General features: G+C 46.1%; 1 protein-coding gene across 3 annotated transcripts in view; it reads right to left on the bottom strand.

Moving 5' to 3' along the window:
• LOC138566710 (transmembrane protein 87A-like) overlaps nt 1–15,104 on the bottom strand; it is a 1,181,601-nt gene that overhangs the window by 378,715 nt on the left and 787,782 nt on the right. The gene's annotated exons all lie outside the window — the stretch shown is intronic.

Genomic DNA, 15,104 nt, shown 5'->3' with positions numbered 1-15,104 from the left:
AGATGGCGCTATTGTCACTTATTTTGTGGCCCTACAGTAGTTTTGGGCAACTCCTATGATCATTCACCACAGAGTCTGCTGGTTAGGTCTCATGGGAGTGGAAGCACAAACATCTGGAGGGCCACATAAGAAATCCATAAGAACATTACTAAAGGGAATTCATTTTTCTTCTGATGGATTCCTTCCACAACTCATTTTGGAAAGACTCCCAAATCATTATGAAACCTGTAGAACAGAAGCCCACATAGCCACTTGACAGATGTCACAATGAATACACCTCATTGGCAACATATACGTCGCCATCAGGCCTCTGGTGGAATGGGCCCGAGACATTCAGGCACCACTTAACTGGCCGAGATGGTAGCAATCAGAAATGAGAGTATGATTCATTTGGACAGGATCGGTTTCATATCAACCAACATTAGCCCTAGCATAAACCATAAATAACTGCCCATCCTTCTTGATGTCCCTCATCCGAGACATAGTAGACAAGCGACCTCTTGCATTAAAGGCAAAGACACTTCACTGTTAGAAGATTAAAGCAGAGGGTAACGGGAAGATGGGCCTTCTGTGATTAGTGGATGTCTGACGACGCTGAGAAGGAAGACAGCCTCACCCTCAGTCACTTTCTCCTTGAAGAAAACTAGGCAAAGAGCTTGAAAGGAAAGGCCTGGCAATCACCCACTTGCCTAGATGAAATGATAATCATCATAATGGTAAGCAATCCCAAAGAATAAGAATGCAAAATATCAAACCGAGCCACCCTGAGAAGTATTAAAACCGGGTTCAAATCCGACACAGGAAGATTAAACTAGCGTGGTGGTAAGTTATTATCCAATCCCTGCATAGATTGACTTGGTTGCATGATTATGAGGAAAGAAGAACATCCATGATGTTATTTTACAGATTGTACTACTTGAACCTCAGTCTCTCAGTAGCCAAGACAATAGGGTGGGGCTGCCAAGGGTTCGCTGCAGGACACAGACGCCCAATTGAGAAAGCTGCTCTACCCTCACACTCAACGAGGAGAGGTTGATCAGGCTGAACGTTTTGTGTACCATGTTAACTGGGCAGAGTCTGGGTTATTGAGATCCTGGTGGACCCTGACTTCTGTAGTTTTCTGAGAACCTGTGATATGACAGGAATCAGAGAAAACACATGGACGAAATCCAAGTTCCACTCGACAAAGTATACCCAGAGGAAGAACTCTTACTTCCTGTTCACATTGGAGGCAAAGCAGTCGACCTGAGGGGACTAGAACTTTCTCATACAACTCTCACTCATGGGAGATTGATGAACGCCTGCTCAAGGTGTCATTGTTAATAGTCAGGGAGAATTCTGTATAACCCTCTGTTGAGGGCTGTGTAACCATCTAACAAAGGTTTTCAGTTGTTCCAACTAAAAGGAAAGCCCTGGCCACTTTAAGGTAGTAACAATGGCAGAGCAGTCAGGTTTAACTACAGGAATGGGGAGTGTTGGTAGTGAAATACAATTAGTCCGCACAGCTCATCAAGGAAAACATCCCACCCTGGAATACTGAGAAATATACACCATCAATAAGTCAGAGGTATTATGTCTTTGTGCTAGAGCAGGCATAGTTAAGGTTAAGACAAAGTCTCTATAAAGCTTTAGAAAATACATTCTCAATAACTTTCAAATCATTACATGAGAACATCTGAAAATATTCCACAATAATACTTTGAAGCAACCACATGGGCATGTCAAATTTCAGAATTGTACATTAACGGCTTCACAGTTTAGAATTCTTGTACTTGTATGGCATTTTGAACAGCGTTTAACATGGGGTGTTCCGTTAGGAAAATGAAAACAAATTGCTCCAAATATCTCAAAATTGGCTGCTTCCATTTTCCCAATTTTTTGGCATGCACCTATATTTCACCAAGAAATGATGAACAAACATTTTGGAAATCGACTTGGCCGATTTTGAGTTAACGTTTTGAATGCATCTATATTTCGTGCATGCCCAGAATTAACTTGCATTTTTCAAATCACCCGTGCTAAGAACGTATGAGTTTCACAGTTCATACATTCCAACAGTGCATCTTCTAAAAACGCAAATGTTTAAACAAGATCAAAGTCAGCCCTGACTTTCATGTGTTTTCAGAACTGTGAAATATATATGTTCTCAGCACAGCTAGTATGAAAGATGCAGTTTGTACTTCAATTAATGTGCACAAGCTGTACAAAGAGGCATAGGATTATTATAGTGTGTACACTCCTACAACACTTGCTCCTACAACACACCCTTTTACTACACACACCTATAACATGTGCTCCTAGGAGACACCCTCTTACGGAAAGCTCTTAGTACACAAGCTCCTAGGAAGTCTGCTATAACTGGCGCTCCTACGACATTCTTTCATCACAAACTCCTACACCATCCCGCTCAGGTGGTCTCCCAATGGGATCAAATATCTGGGGGTTCATGTGTCCCTGGCCAGGGAGACCCTTCTGGCTGACAACTATGTGACATTGGCTGCACTGGCCGAAACCAAACTAGAGCGCTGGCGCTCTCTTCCCTTATCATTAGCCGGGCGGCTGTCGCTGGTCAAGATGATACTGCTCCCTAAGTTCCTGTACACGTTTACAAATGTTCCCATCTGGCCTGGAAATAGTTACTTCACTGATCTGCACAAGCTGTGTGCCCAATTCTTGTGGCATTCCGGCGCGGTGCGGAAAAAGTGGGGTGCTATGTCCCTTCCCTATGATAGGGGCGGGTTCACGGCCCCTGACTTGATGAGCTATTGGACTGCGGCGCAGGCACAATTTGCCACATACTGGTATCCTGGTCCTCCTTCCCGCCCGCATGTCAGGCTTGAAATCATTGCTGCCTCCGGTGCTAACATTATGTCCTTACTTCTACACCCGAAATATGAACCTGACTCTCCCATAGACCCCGTCCAGACCACCTTGTTTGCCTGGAGGCAGATATTCGCTGCTGCCCCCGAGACTCACCCTTACTACAAATGGCTCCCCGCATGGCGGGTCCCCAGTTTGGAGCCCACGAATGACTCAGCCCTGGCACGGCACTGGCGGGACCTGGGTTATCTGGCCCTTACAGACTTTTACCCGGATGGGGTATTCATAACGCCACAGACGTGGAAACCAGCCCACTCGGGCTCGCCACTCGAGCTACTTCAGTATTACCGACTCCGCGCAGCGTTCCGGGCGGCTTGGCCCACTTTCCCCAGCGAACCCCCAGACCACCCTGCCATCTCCTACATTGCCAACTCCGGGGGGGCGCGGGGAGTGGTCTCATCATTGTACAAACTCCTGCTCACTGCTTCAGCAACACCACCCCCCAGGGCGAGGGAGGACTGGGCCTCTGAACTGGGGGTTGTTATTTCAGAGCAGCTGTGGGGTAAAATGTGCTCCCACACCAGTAGGGTCTCCCTTAATTTTCGACATCGCACCATGCAGTACAAGCTGCTGAATAGGCTATACTATACGCCACGCAGACTCTCCAAATTCGCCCACTCCGACAAGCGACTCTGCCCCCGTTGTGGGGCGGAAGATGCCGGTCATCTCCACATGTTCTGGGATTGCCCCAACCTGGCCCCATTCTGGGATGAGATTCTTAAGACCATGTCCGCACTCTGTGATGCGGTGCTTGAGCCTGACCCGATGGGGGTGTTGTTTGGTCAGTGGGATGCTGAGGGCGCCAGAGGAGAGGCCAGGCTATTAAATGTATGCTGTGCAATTGCTAAAAAATGTATTCTTCAAAACTGGAACCGCTCGGCACCCCCCACTTTCCAGAAATGGCTGAACTTGGTGACCTGGTCCCGAGACTGCGAGGAGGACTACATTATTACCCTCCCAGGCCGGTCCCGGCCCAAAAACATTTGGACTGCCTTCAACAGCTATCTCAACGCTCTCGATGCTACCTCTTTGGCTGATAGCTCGCCCTAGACCCCATTTCTGTACATTGTGCTCCCCAATATGGCACTAAGCTGATCGTTATCTGCAAATGTATGCTACTGTGTGTGAACATCCCAGTGTAATGTACTTTGTCATGTTTAAAGACCATACTCTCGATCTGATGTGTGTGTATGTCAACTGCCACTGCCAGCAAAAATAAAAGTTTAAAAAAAAAAACAAACTCCTACACCATCCTCTTACCACAAACTCCTCTGACATGCGCTCCTATGATAAATGCTCCTACACATTACACTAATGCAACAAGTGCTCCTGCAACACGTGCTGCTATGACACCCGCGTTCCCACAACACACTTACTAGACATGCTCCTGCGCCATGTCTCCTACAACATATGGTCTTACGAGATGCTCTCCCAAGACACCCTCTTACCACACACTCCTACGACATACGTGCCTCCAATATGTAGCACTACGACACGCGTCTACGACACATGCACTTACTAGAGATGCTCCTACAAGTGTACCAATGACATCTGCGCCTACAACGTGTGCACCTATTGCATGCGCACCTACGACAAACGCTCCAATGACAAACGCTATGACATGCGCTCCTGCGACATGTGTTCTTACACTTTCACACCACACTCCTACGACACATGCTCCTAAGATGTGTTCCTACAAAACGTACGACACACAATCTTACAACATATGCAATGATGTGCTCTTACGACACACGTTCCTACTACACCCTCTTGCCACAAACTCCTATAACATGCGCTCCGATAACATGTGCAGCTACTACAAGTGCTCCTACTATACAAACATGTTCCTACGAAACATGCTCCTGCAACGTGGGGTCATAAAACATGCATCACATGCGCCTACGGCACAAGCACCTACAACACATGCACGAATGGAATGTGATCCTACGACACGTGCACCTATGAAATGTCATTTCAAGTTGAAATGATGGCCTATGACACGTGCACCTATGACACACACTCATAACACTAGTATTTTTTTATTTTATTCTTTAAAGCACAAACCTAGCTTGAGAGCAGCGGAGCGCTTTACAGAATGTGGGCAGCCAGGATTTTGGCTGGCATCTTAAACAGTAGCGCAGTACTGTGAGGTCTGTGCATCGGCATCTGCATCCATTGGAATTTGCCCTTGGTCAGGTGTTGATGAAGAGCCATGTTTTGAGAGATTTGTGAAATTGGAGAAATGTGGGGGCATTCCAAGCTGACGACCAGATTGAGTTCCAGAAAGTGGGTGCATGACAAGAGAACGATTGTTTGCGGGTGAGTTATGATTCAAGTAGGTTGGACGATTTGCTGCGCGAGGAGCGTGTGCCACCAGATATGTGGAGCTTAGCCACCAGGTACGCTGGTGTGCTACTCATGACTACTTTGCAGCCGATACATACAGTCTTAACAGTATCCTGACTTGAGTGGAAGCCAATGTAGTTCGCGTAAAATGGGGGTAATTCGGTCAAACGTCTGTGCTCCCCCTCCATGCTGCAGCGGGGTGGACAGCTTTTAGAGGAGTTAAGTGAGCAGCTGGGATCCCTGTCAGGATAGCATTTCCCCCCCATCGATATGTGAGACCGCAGCGGCCTGCACTACAGTCCGGAAGCCCTGCGGCCAGATGAAGGCTTTGATTTTTCAAAGGGTAGAGATTGAGCAAGGCTATATGGGCCTTCTTAGCTATGCATTTCTGGAAGGACCGACTGCTGTCAATGGTGAAGTTTACTACACGTGATTCTACTACACTACACATGCTCCTTAAACACGTGCCCCTACGACAAGCGTCACAGACACTTATGACACAAACACCTACAACACGTGCTCCCACACATGCTCCTACCATACACGCTACTACCACACACTTACCGCGCACTCTTACAACACACACACTCTAATGAGACAAACTCCCAAGCCACATGCTTCTAGGAAACCCGCTCCTTCAACACACTCCTATGATCTATTTATTTATTTATTGCATTTATAATGCGTGCTGACAGCCCAGGGGCATCGAGGTGCTGTTACATGAAGATGACTTAGTTACGTGGAAAGGAGCATGTGATACACAAGGAAGACTTGGTTACAAGGAGCGTCGTACAAATGCTAAAGGAAAGACATTGCTTAGACAATAGGTGTAAAGGAGTCTAGGCGAAGCAGGTTTAGATAAATAGAGTTTTGATTGCTTTGAGGAAGGGTGTGTGGAATACTCAAGGTGGGGTGGCTGGGAGTTCCACTGCATAGGGGGCTCTGGTTGGTCTAGCTGAGGATGACCGGATGATCCTTTGTGTTAGGTATTAAGGGGCAGCGTGGTTGATGTATTTGTGTGCGGTGGCCAGTGTTTTGAAGATGACCCGTTGTTTGATGGGCAGCCAGTGGGCTTGTTTCCTGGCAGCTGATATGTGGTCTCTTCGTGGAATTCTGGTGGCGGCCCCGAGTGCATTGTTTTGGATGGTTTGGAGCTTTTCGATATTTTTTACAGAGGTAACAGCAAAGAGGACATTGCAGTAGTCAAGTCAGGCACCCGTTATGGCTCTAGCGATGGTGAGGCAGTTTTGCTTAGTCAGGAATGATCGGGCTGCATTAAGCAGCTTGGAATGGTATGCTGCGGAGGACGCAATAGCGTTTACCTGCCAAGTCATTGAGAGGTTGGAGTCGATGTAGACTCAAAGGGTTTTAACGGCCTGGGAGACTGATTTGGGTGTGGTCAATGGTGAAGACTCGGTATTGGCTATCGAGCTTCTTTAAGGTTTCAGTTGATCCAATTAATAATAGCTCCACTTGTCCCCGTTTAAGCAGAGCCAGTTCTCTGCCATCCAAGCCTGGATGGTAGAGTATGCAGCATTCAGGGTTTTGGTGTCGGGCTCAGTCACCGGACAGGGGCAGGAGAACTTGTGTGTCAGCATAGTTTGTATATGAAATCCCCAGCGAGTCAAGGATGTTGAAGAGTGGCCTAGTGAAGATGTTATACAGGATCGGGGTTATGCAAGAGCCCTGTGGCACTCCACACTGGATAATATCAGGTTGCGTGCAGGCTTGGTCTGAGAAGACTCTCATGGCTCTACCTTGAAGGAATGAGGCAACCCAAGCTGTGGCGTTAGGGGAGAAGCGTGCGGAGGATGAGAGGTGGTGGCAGAGGATTTTGTTTAACTAAGTCAAAATCTGCCGATGGGTCAAGGAGGAGGAGTAGGACTGGTTTGCCAGAGTCTCTGATGTCGGCCATTTGGTTCTTTAGTTCGTGCAAGTCTGTGTCTGTTACGTGACCTGGGCGAAAGCCTGACTGGCAGGAGGCCGTTTGCTTCGAGAAACTGTTGGACTTGCAGGTAGGCTGCTTTGTCCAAGATCTTTAGCAAAAATGGGACAGTTGTTGTCGGTCTATATTTGCCAGGGGAGGTTGGGTCAAGCGTAGGTTTCTTGAGCAGGGGGCGTACCCAAGCTTCTATAAGGCAGGCTGGGACAGACCCTGAGGAGAATGAGGCATTAATAAAGGCGGTGAATAAGGCAGCGAGGGTAGTAGCGCAGTCTGATGAGCGGGGCCATGTTCCCTTTACATTTAGAGGATTTAATGGTACTCCTAATGGCAATGACGTCCTGTTCGTTGTCATCGTTGAAGGAGAAGAGGGGTGTATCACTGGTGTTGTCGGGTGGGAGGTTTGCGCGGGGGGGCTTAGTGTCTGTTGGTTGGCTTGGATTTTGTTGTTCGGGGTGTCAAGTCTACTACGCATGGCAGAATGGATGCTGTTGCACCAAGCTTCGTCTTTGGGGATGGCCTGTGGAGGCGGGGGGCAGCGGTTTAACGGATTCTAGTTCCCTGAAAATTGTGAAGATCTTTAGTATCTGATTTGACGTTTGCAATTCTCATGTTGAAGGATGTTTCTTTCGCCTTGATAATTGCTTGTTTGTAGTCTTTGGCGAGTTTGCTAAACTTTAGCTTGGCAGAGTCGCAGTAATTGGCTTTCCAGGTGGATAGTGCTGCCCGTATTTTGGTGCGTAGTTCAAGTAGCTCAGGGGAGAACCTGGCGTTAGTGTGCTTGGTGTGTTTGGCTTTGTGGGCAGTATATAGGTATATTGCTATGACAGGCGCACCTACTATACATGCGCATTCTACACATAACATGTGCACCTACGAAGCACTTTCACATGCACCTACGACATGTGCACCTATGACACACTAATTATACACTCCTCACATGCCTCTATAACAAGTGGGCCTACAACATACTCCTATCATACACAGTGGTCGAAGTGTATGAAAAGAAGAAGTGGAACTATGTTCCCTGCTAGCCTGCCCTGCTCCCCACAAACCCCCTCACAACGACCCCTTCCATGCACAATACAAACCCTCAAACAAATGTGCCTGCTGTTTAAGGAAACGTTTAGTGCAGTGCACTGAAGTGCAAGTTTCAACTGCTTGCTACACTTATTTTAAAATGAAAACATTCCTGAATGGTTTATTTTGAAAATAAAAGTATAGGATCAGTAAAACTTAATTTAAAAAAAAGTAGAGGAGCACCGCTCCCCTCACTTTGTCCACTGATCATACATGTTCCCAAGACGGGCACATCTACTACACCTAGTGGACGGACAACATGTGCTCTCACATGCACCCAAGACAAATGCGACACATGCTCCTACTGCACATGCTGCCCTCACATAATTTACACAATTACCACACACTCCTACGACACCTGTTGCTATAAAATGCACTCCTACAACACACTCCAATAGCACATGTTCCCTATAACATGCACCTACTACATATCACATGTGTAGTACACAACTGCTTTGATTAATGCTATGGCCGAGGTATCGGACACTCTAGCTCCAGAGGAGACGCAACTATGTCACACAAAGCCATGAGCACCATGTTTCAATATTAATCTGCTGTCCTGTAAGAGGGCTTGTCGACAGTCGGAACGCCGATGGCTTGATCAATATGATCCTGAAGCTAAATTAGCATATAAACAGTCTGTTGTGAGAAACCAAAGGGTGTTTCACCTACTAGCCACCGGGGATCTCAATCTCTCTCTCTCCCCCTCCCCCTCTCGTGGCCACGGCACGGCCATCGCCTTTGGACCCAGACTCTGGGAGTGGACCGGTGCAGGAAGATCACCAGGGTCAGGGGTCTTCAGGGAGTGGGGGTGAGGGAACCAATGTTGAGACGCGGTATTCCCCCCCTTTTCCATACACCGAACCCATCCTATTTTATATGGTTCTTCAATGTCCCAACCGCCCACCCCCTTTCCATAGAAACACTGGGTCGAGGAAGAGGGCGACTGAGAGTAACGAGGCTAACACTTACACTTCGCATTGGACATGTCCTGCTAATTGGGTCATCAAAGTCAGGCACTTGTCTTGAAGTGCATACATCTGATACCAATTAGCTCTCCTCACACGGATAAAAGGCAGAACATAGAGACACGCTCTGAACAAGGTGGAACACGAGCAAGAGCAGAACTTCCGGGGCAAAGGCAAACCTACTGGAGCAGAGCAACGGACTGAGGGACAGGAACTACGGATGGAGAACCCCAGGAGTTCCCGGCAGGAGGTTGTTGCCTCCAAAAGGTTGCAAAAGGCATGTGGAGAAGGCCAAATTCCAAACAAGAAGGTTGCATTGTGTTTCAAGGATGTCAGCGACCCTCCCGGTTCGGGGAGGCGAGGCCAAGCCTGTGGTACTAATCTTGACTCGTGAATTGAAAAACTGTAAAGACAAGAAAGAAACGCACACAGCCAGTGATTTGGCAAGCGACATGAAAGACCGGTGTGTGTTAAGGAGAAATTGAAGCGCCAACATTATAATCGCACAATTGAAGGCTGCACGCGTGTGGATGAGACATGAAGAAAGGCAGACCTCTGAATGAACTTTGAAATAACGATAGCTGTGAAACCAGTGATACTGAGTAACCCATTCGACAGTTTCAGTAAAGGTGAAATGTTTGTAGCGATAAAGTGAATGAACTGTAAAAGGGAAGTGATCAAAATTAACCCTGAGGAAAGGGGAGAGTAAAAAGCTGAACATTGAACTTGGGTGCTTTAACTACCCAGACCAAAAAGCACTGGGGCAAATAACACACAAGTGAGAGTTGGAAGGAAAGTCGAAGTGGTCCTGCAGAGGTCGGTTGTAAAAGCCACGCACATTCGAAGTCTGACATCAGGCAACGGTCCGAGCCGGACTGAGGAAGACCAGAAGTTAGGGGAAGGGAACCTCTAAAGGATTTGAATTGAGCTTGGGGAAGGGAACCTCTGCAAATGTTGTGAACATTTGCATTGAAAGGTCCGAGTACGACAGAGGGGGGCAGGGGTGAACTTTTTGTTGAATTGTGTTTTTGAAAGTTGGAAAGAGACTAACTTGGAAGGCCAGGTGGGCCTCGATCCACGTTTTGAACTGGTGTTGTATTAAAAACCTGAGCCAGACTGCGTAATCCTGCCTACGGGGACCGCCTTACTCTGTGCTGTCGAACGTGGGGAGAAGAGCTGACTCAGCCACATTTATTGTTTAAATTTAACACTGATTTTCCTTTGCATACATATTCTCCTTTACACACTTTTTGCACAAGAGATAGGGCAGGCATTATGTTTTGTTAGTATAGGTCATTTTGATTTGACAGACTCAACTAGGACCGTTTCACTTATTATTTGATGGTCGAGACTACTCCCATCCTAGCTATAGGGCAAAGTAGAAGTTTTTCCAAACCCCAAAACTTTAATAAAGGTTTTACAAATTGTACCTTTTGTGTCAGTGACATATTTGCAATACCATGCCTCACTTAAACAGTGTACTCCTATCACAGTGCAATTAAAGAAGCAAAGTCATTTTTCTTTGCTAATCCTATCACTTCTGCAGCATGCTCCTCACAAGAGCTATTTGGAGTTGTGAAATAACTATCGCACACGGGCAAGTACACGTTAAGTGCTGCTTTGTCGCTGGCTGCTTTGCTGGAGATCTGTTCCTTTGTTGGTTTCTACAAGGTGACGTCGCTTTATTCCTGGCATTCAGATGAATACTGGTGCAAGCTGATATTCTGATTGTGAAGCAACTGCTGACGCCGCATCTGATGCCTTTTTTGTGTTTGTTTCTCCCAGTAGTGAACTTGATTGACAACCACATTGACCCACCTTGGATTGTTGGGGATTAGCTCCTATTGGACCCATTGCGCTTCCTATATAACGTGCACACACGTGCACAGTGCGCGCACACACAGGCTAGTACATGTTAAGTACCACTTTGCCGCTTCACAGCGGTGGTGCGGCGGTCAGCGTGTGTGATCTTTCAGGAGTGTAGGCGGTGTTCATTGGCGTTGGTCAAAAGCAAGGTTTGGGCATTGCGGTCTTGTTTTTGGCATTGAGTGTGTATGGTATTCACTATGTATACCTTGAAAACGGGCATGCCGGATTGTACAGAAAAAGCACCTTTATTGTCTATACAACCCAAAGCATTTAATTCCTCACATACTGCAATCACTAACTCCATTTAGTGCACGCACGCCAGCGCTTGGCTGGAATGCGAGCTCGCACCCTACCTCCGACGGCTTTTTGGCGGGTTGTTGGCGCTAAATAGAGTCGGCGTGTTGCATTCTCCTGCAATCATGCCACGCAATGCAGTTGTTTCTCAACAAGATTCCTCCATACTTGTTCCTTGCTCTCGCCATACCCTGTCAGATCAAACTATTCTTGACTCTGTAAAAGCAAATGGTGCCCGAAATCTTAATTGTAACTCACCCGTGCCATCACCGATTCCTTTTCCAATACATAGCGGCGATAGCACGGGCATCTCTATCTATGCCAGCCAGTGCGATTCTCCGATTTCCATTGTGGATGAATTGGAGTCGCTTAAAGAGTCAGCTGAGGTGTTGAATTCCACTCTCTCACTTTCCCGATCCACTCTGCCTTCCTACGCTCATCCCACACCTCGGGCTCACAAAAAAGCACTCAGGCACCTGCATCTCAGGCACTTGCATCATCTAACTTTTATATGATGGAACTGGCCTTAAGAGACATTACTACGTCAGTCTCTTTAGACTTTTTGAAGTCTTAGATGCCAGAATAGTAAAACAAGCTGATCTCTTAGAAGAGATTGCACTTGGGAGCAATGTCAACTACAAACTTATCTCTGAACACAACCCAACGTGTCCTGGATTGACACACAAACTCCCTACTGCAGTGCACCTTGAGAACGATAATTTCACATTACCTTCCAGTTCTCGTATTCCACCCACTAAGTCACCTTTGGTGGCGCAGGTGCCTCTTCTGCCTGTTTTTGTGGACATTATTCGCCCAGTAGGTGCATTACCGCTGAATGAGGTCATTCACGTAGAAGATACATCATATATTGATCCCTCTTTAGAACCAGGCCCCATTGCTGAAGAGTGTGCTGTCTTGGAGTTACCCCATCATCTATCCAACATGCTGGCCATTTGTTAAATAAGAAAAACCCTACACAAAGTCAGTTAAAAGGTCCTCGTGCCATTGCAAGGAAATCTAAGAACATGCCTGGCTTTAGAGGCCCCAAGAAAACTCAATGCATTTTTTCAAGAGATTGGTGGTACAGCCCCGCCTCCAATTAAACTAAATCTTACGGCTTGTAGTCAATCTCGGGGCGCAAATCGTATTCCTCATCAATCTAACGATCCATAGGTTTGTAGCAACAGCGACAAGGGTGCTGATGGTTCAGCAGGTACTCCCTCCCTACCACTGGCCTATTCTCCCTTGAACAAACTTGTACACTCAATTGAACAAGCTGAAGCACTGAAATCGACTACAACTCCCGAGTGTCAAATCAAAAAAGCGCTCACCTTCCAACCCCCCCTGTGACTTGCCTTCGGCTATATGTGGGGGCCAGTCTCAGGAGACGGTTGACACAATAAAACAAATGATAGATGCTTATCTGTCAGAACGTGTATCAATACCATTAGCTATCCCCCCCCTACCTTCATCTAGTGGTACAATAAATCAAGGGGCGAGTGGAACTTCCAACCAGCTATGCTGGTGCTACTACTAAACCAGGTACCCCGAGCCGCAACTATATTCCTCCCATGCAGACGCCACGACGCCTCAGCTCCTCCACTGCACACTCCTTTGTCTCTTCAACAAAACCAGCTCATCAAAGGTCTGAGAGTGCTCATTCCTTCATTTTGAAATGTATGGAAGGTAACTTCCCCTCTTATGTTTTGAATAGAAGGAGTGTGCTTTAACATCTTCAGTGATTTGAGTGTCCTTCAAGAGGTGTCTTTGCAAGATATTGAACAAATTGAATTCATCTCAAATATTTCACCGTCTATAATTAGATTGTGGATCCCGTCTGGTGTGGTGGCGAACCTTGTTTGGCAGGCAAAAATGAGATTGTTTGATATGGGCTTTTTACTAGCGGAAGATCCCGAGCAATTAACTTTTAAATCTCTAAGCACAGTCCCTAAATCAAACATCTATCAGATTGCACATTCGTGCGAGGCAAGGGACGCCAGGTTTCCTGCATTGGTGGGCAAGTAACCATCACGGCTTTGAAAATTGCAAGTTTTAATTCAAGAGGTCACTCCCACTTGCAAGCCTCGATTCAGCATTTCCCGCAAGTGTTTCACATAATTGCCCTCCAAGAAACTTGGTTAACCGCCACGCCAGCCCGGGATGGATACGACATATTTCTTCCAGCTTTACTGACAGGAGGGAGGCCGTCATCAGGTCTATTGGTTGCTGTGAATCTAAAAATGGGTCTGTCTATTTCTGATTGGGCAGCTGAAAGTGCTTACATCCTATTGTTAAAAATCACCTGTGGCTCCCATAGAATTGCCTTAGTAAATCTCTTTCGCAACCAAGCTGGGTTGTCGGATGAGGCCTTTTTATGCGGGCTTCAATCGCATTCTATATTTGATTAACATTGCAAGGAATATTACCTACACCATCATTTTGGGGGATCTGAATTTAGATTGTTGGAATGCAAATGGTGAAGCGAAAGATGTACGTACTTGGACGTCAGTCATGGCAGAAAGACCTCATGGTGAATAGGGCAGTACAAGGAGACATCCCTGCTCAGGCAACACAGTTTCATAATTCAAGCACAAGCATCATTGATTACATATATGTAGATCAATTCCTTTTCCAACAGGTTGAGTTTGGAGATCCTTGCATTAGCGCACAGTGATCACAAGCTATTATCATTGTCGATCTTAGGAGATGACGATCAGCATAGAAAGCACACTGGAAACCAATCCCTTGCAATTAACTCTACAAAGAACCGATTAAGGTGGTCTGATGTGAAGTTGTCAGCATATAGGCTCACTCTAGAGAGAAATACCAGGTCCACTGCTCAAGTACATTACACAGAGTTACTCTTGCCCTACATTAACATGGTCTCCATTTTGTCAAAAGATCGCTTAAAGTACACGCATGCATTCGATCTTGATATTCAAATACAAAGAGCAGCAGATCGGAAAAAAAGAAGGTCAATTTTATCTGCAGGATCTATGTCCTGTCGACATAGGTTGAACAATGCCAAATGCCAATATAAAAATTGCGTAAAGTCCAAAAAACATCTGATGTTTCAACATGACAGTGAATACACAGAAAAGGGGGAACCCCAATATTACTACTCAAGTAGTAGCTCTACCTTTTATTGGATGGGGTAGAATTTTAGACGTCGGAGGTAGTTAGCTCATATCACACATTCTACAGTCAGTATACATTAAATCAATGCTGTAGGTAGTACAAATTTCATCATTTATTAATATTCAATAATTTTAGAAAAATACATATGACATGCGCCTCATGCTATAGGGATGAAAATATGTTGCAGTACTAATTGCATCAATCAGAGGTAGTGGTTAGGCTAAGAGCGAGTAATAGGTTCGGTTGTTCGCATTTAATTTGGAATTTAAGCGGGAGAGAGTATCGTGACAACTGTTTTTTACTGTAACTATATAGATACAGTGACACTACTCCTGAAGAAAGTTCCGAGAACAATCAGAGAACTGAAACATGTCGAGTCTTCCCTAACTAGTTTAACATCTTAAAGTTAGTAGAAAATAACTACCCCCTAATAGGGCACACTAGATCAGGGCAAGGTAGCATAAGGCTCCTGCAAAGATGATAAAATCTACGTACAGCCTGCTAGATATTTGCTATCAGTTTGTTTTATAATCTAGGTGTCACAAACAAAATTGTATGTTTTTAGACAGTGTGTAATTGTTTTACTA

The sequence above is a fragment of the Ambystoma mexicanum genome, chromosome 2p, assembly GCF_040938575.1.
Source record: "Ambystoma mexicanum isolate Mex_15411 chromosome 2p, UKY_AmexF1_1, whole genome shotgun sequence".
Taxonomy (NCBI): domain Eukaryota; kingdom Metazoa; phylum Chordata; class Amphibia; order Caudata; family Ambystomatidae; genus Ambystoma; species Ambystoma mexicanum.
The sequence above is the reverse complement of the archived record's forward strand: the minus strand, read 5'-3'. Positions and strand labels throughout refer to the sequence as shown.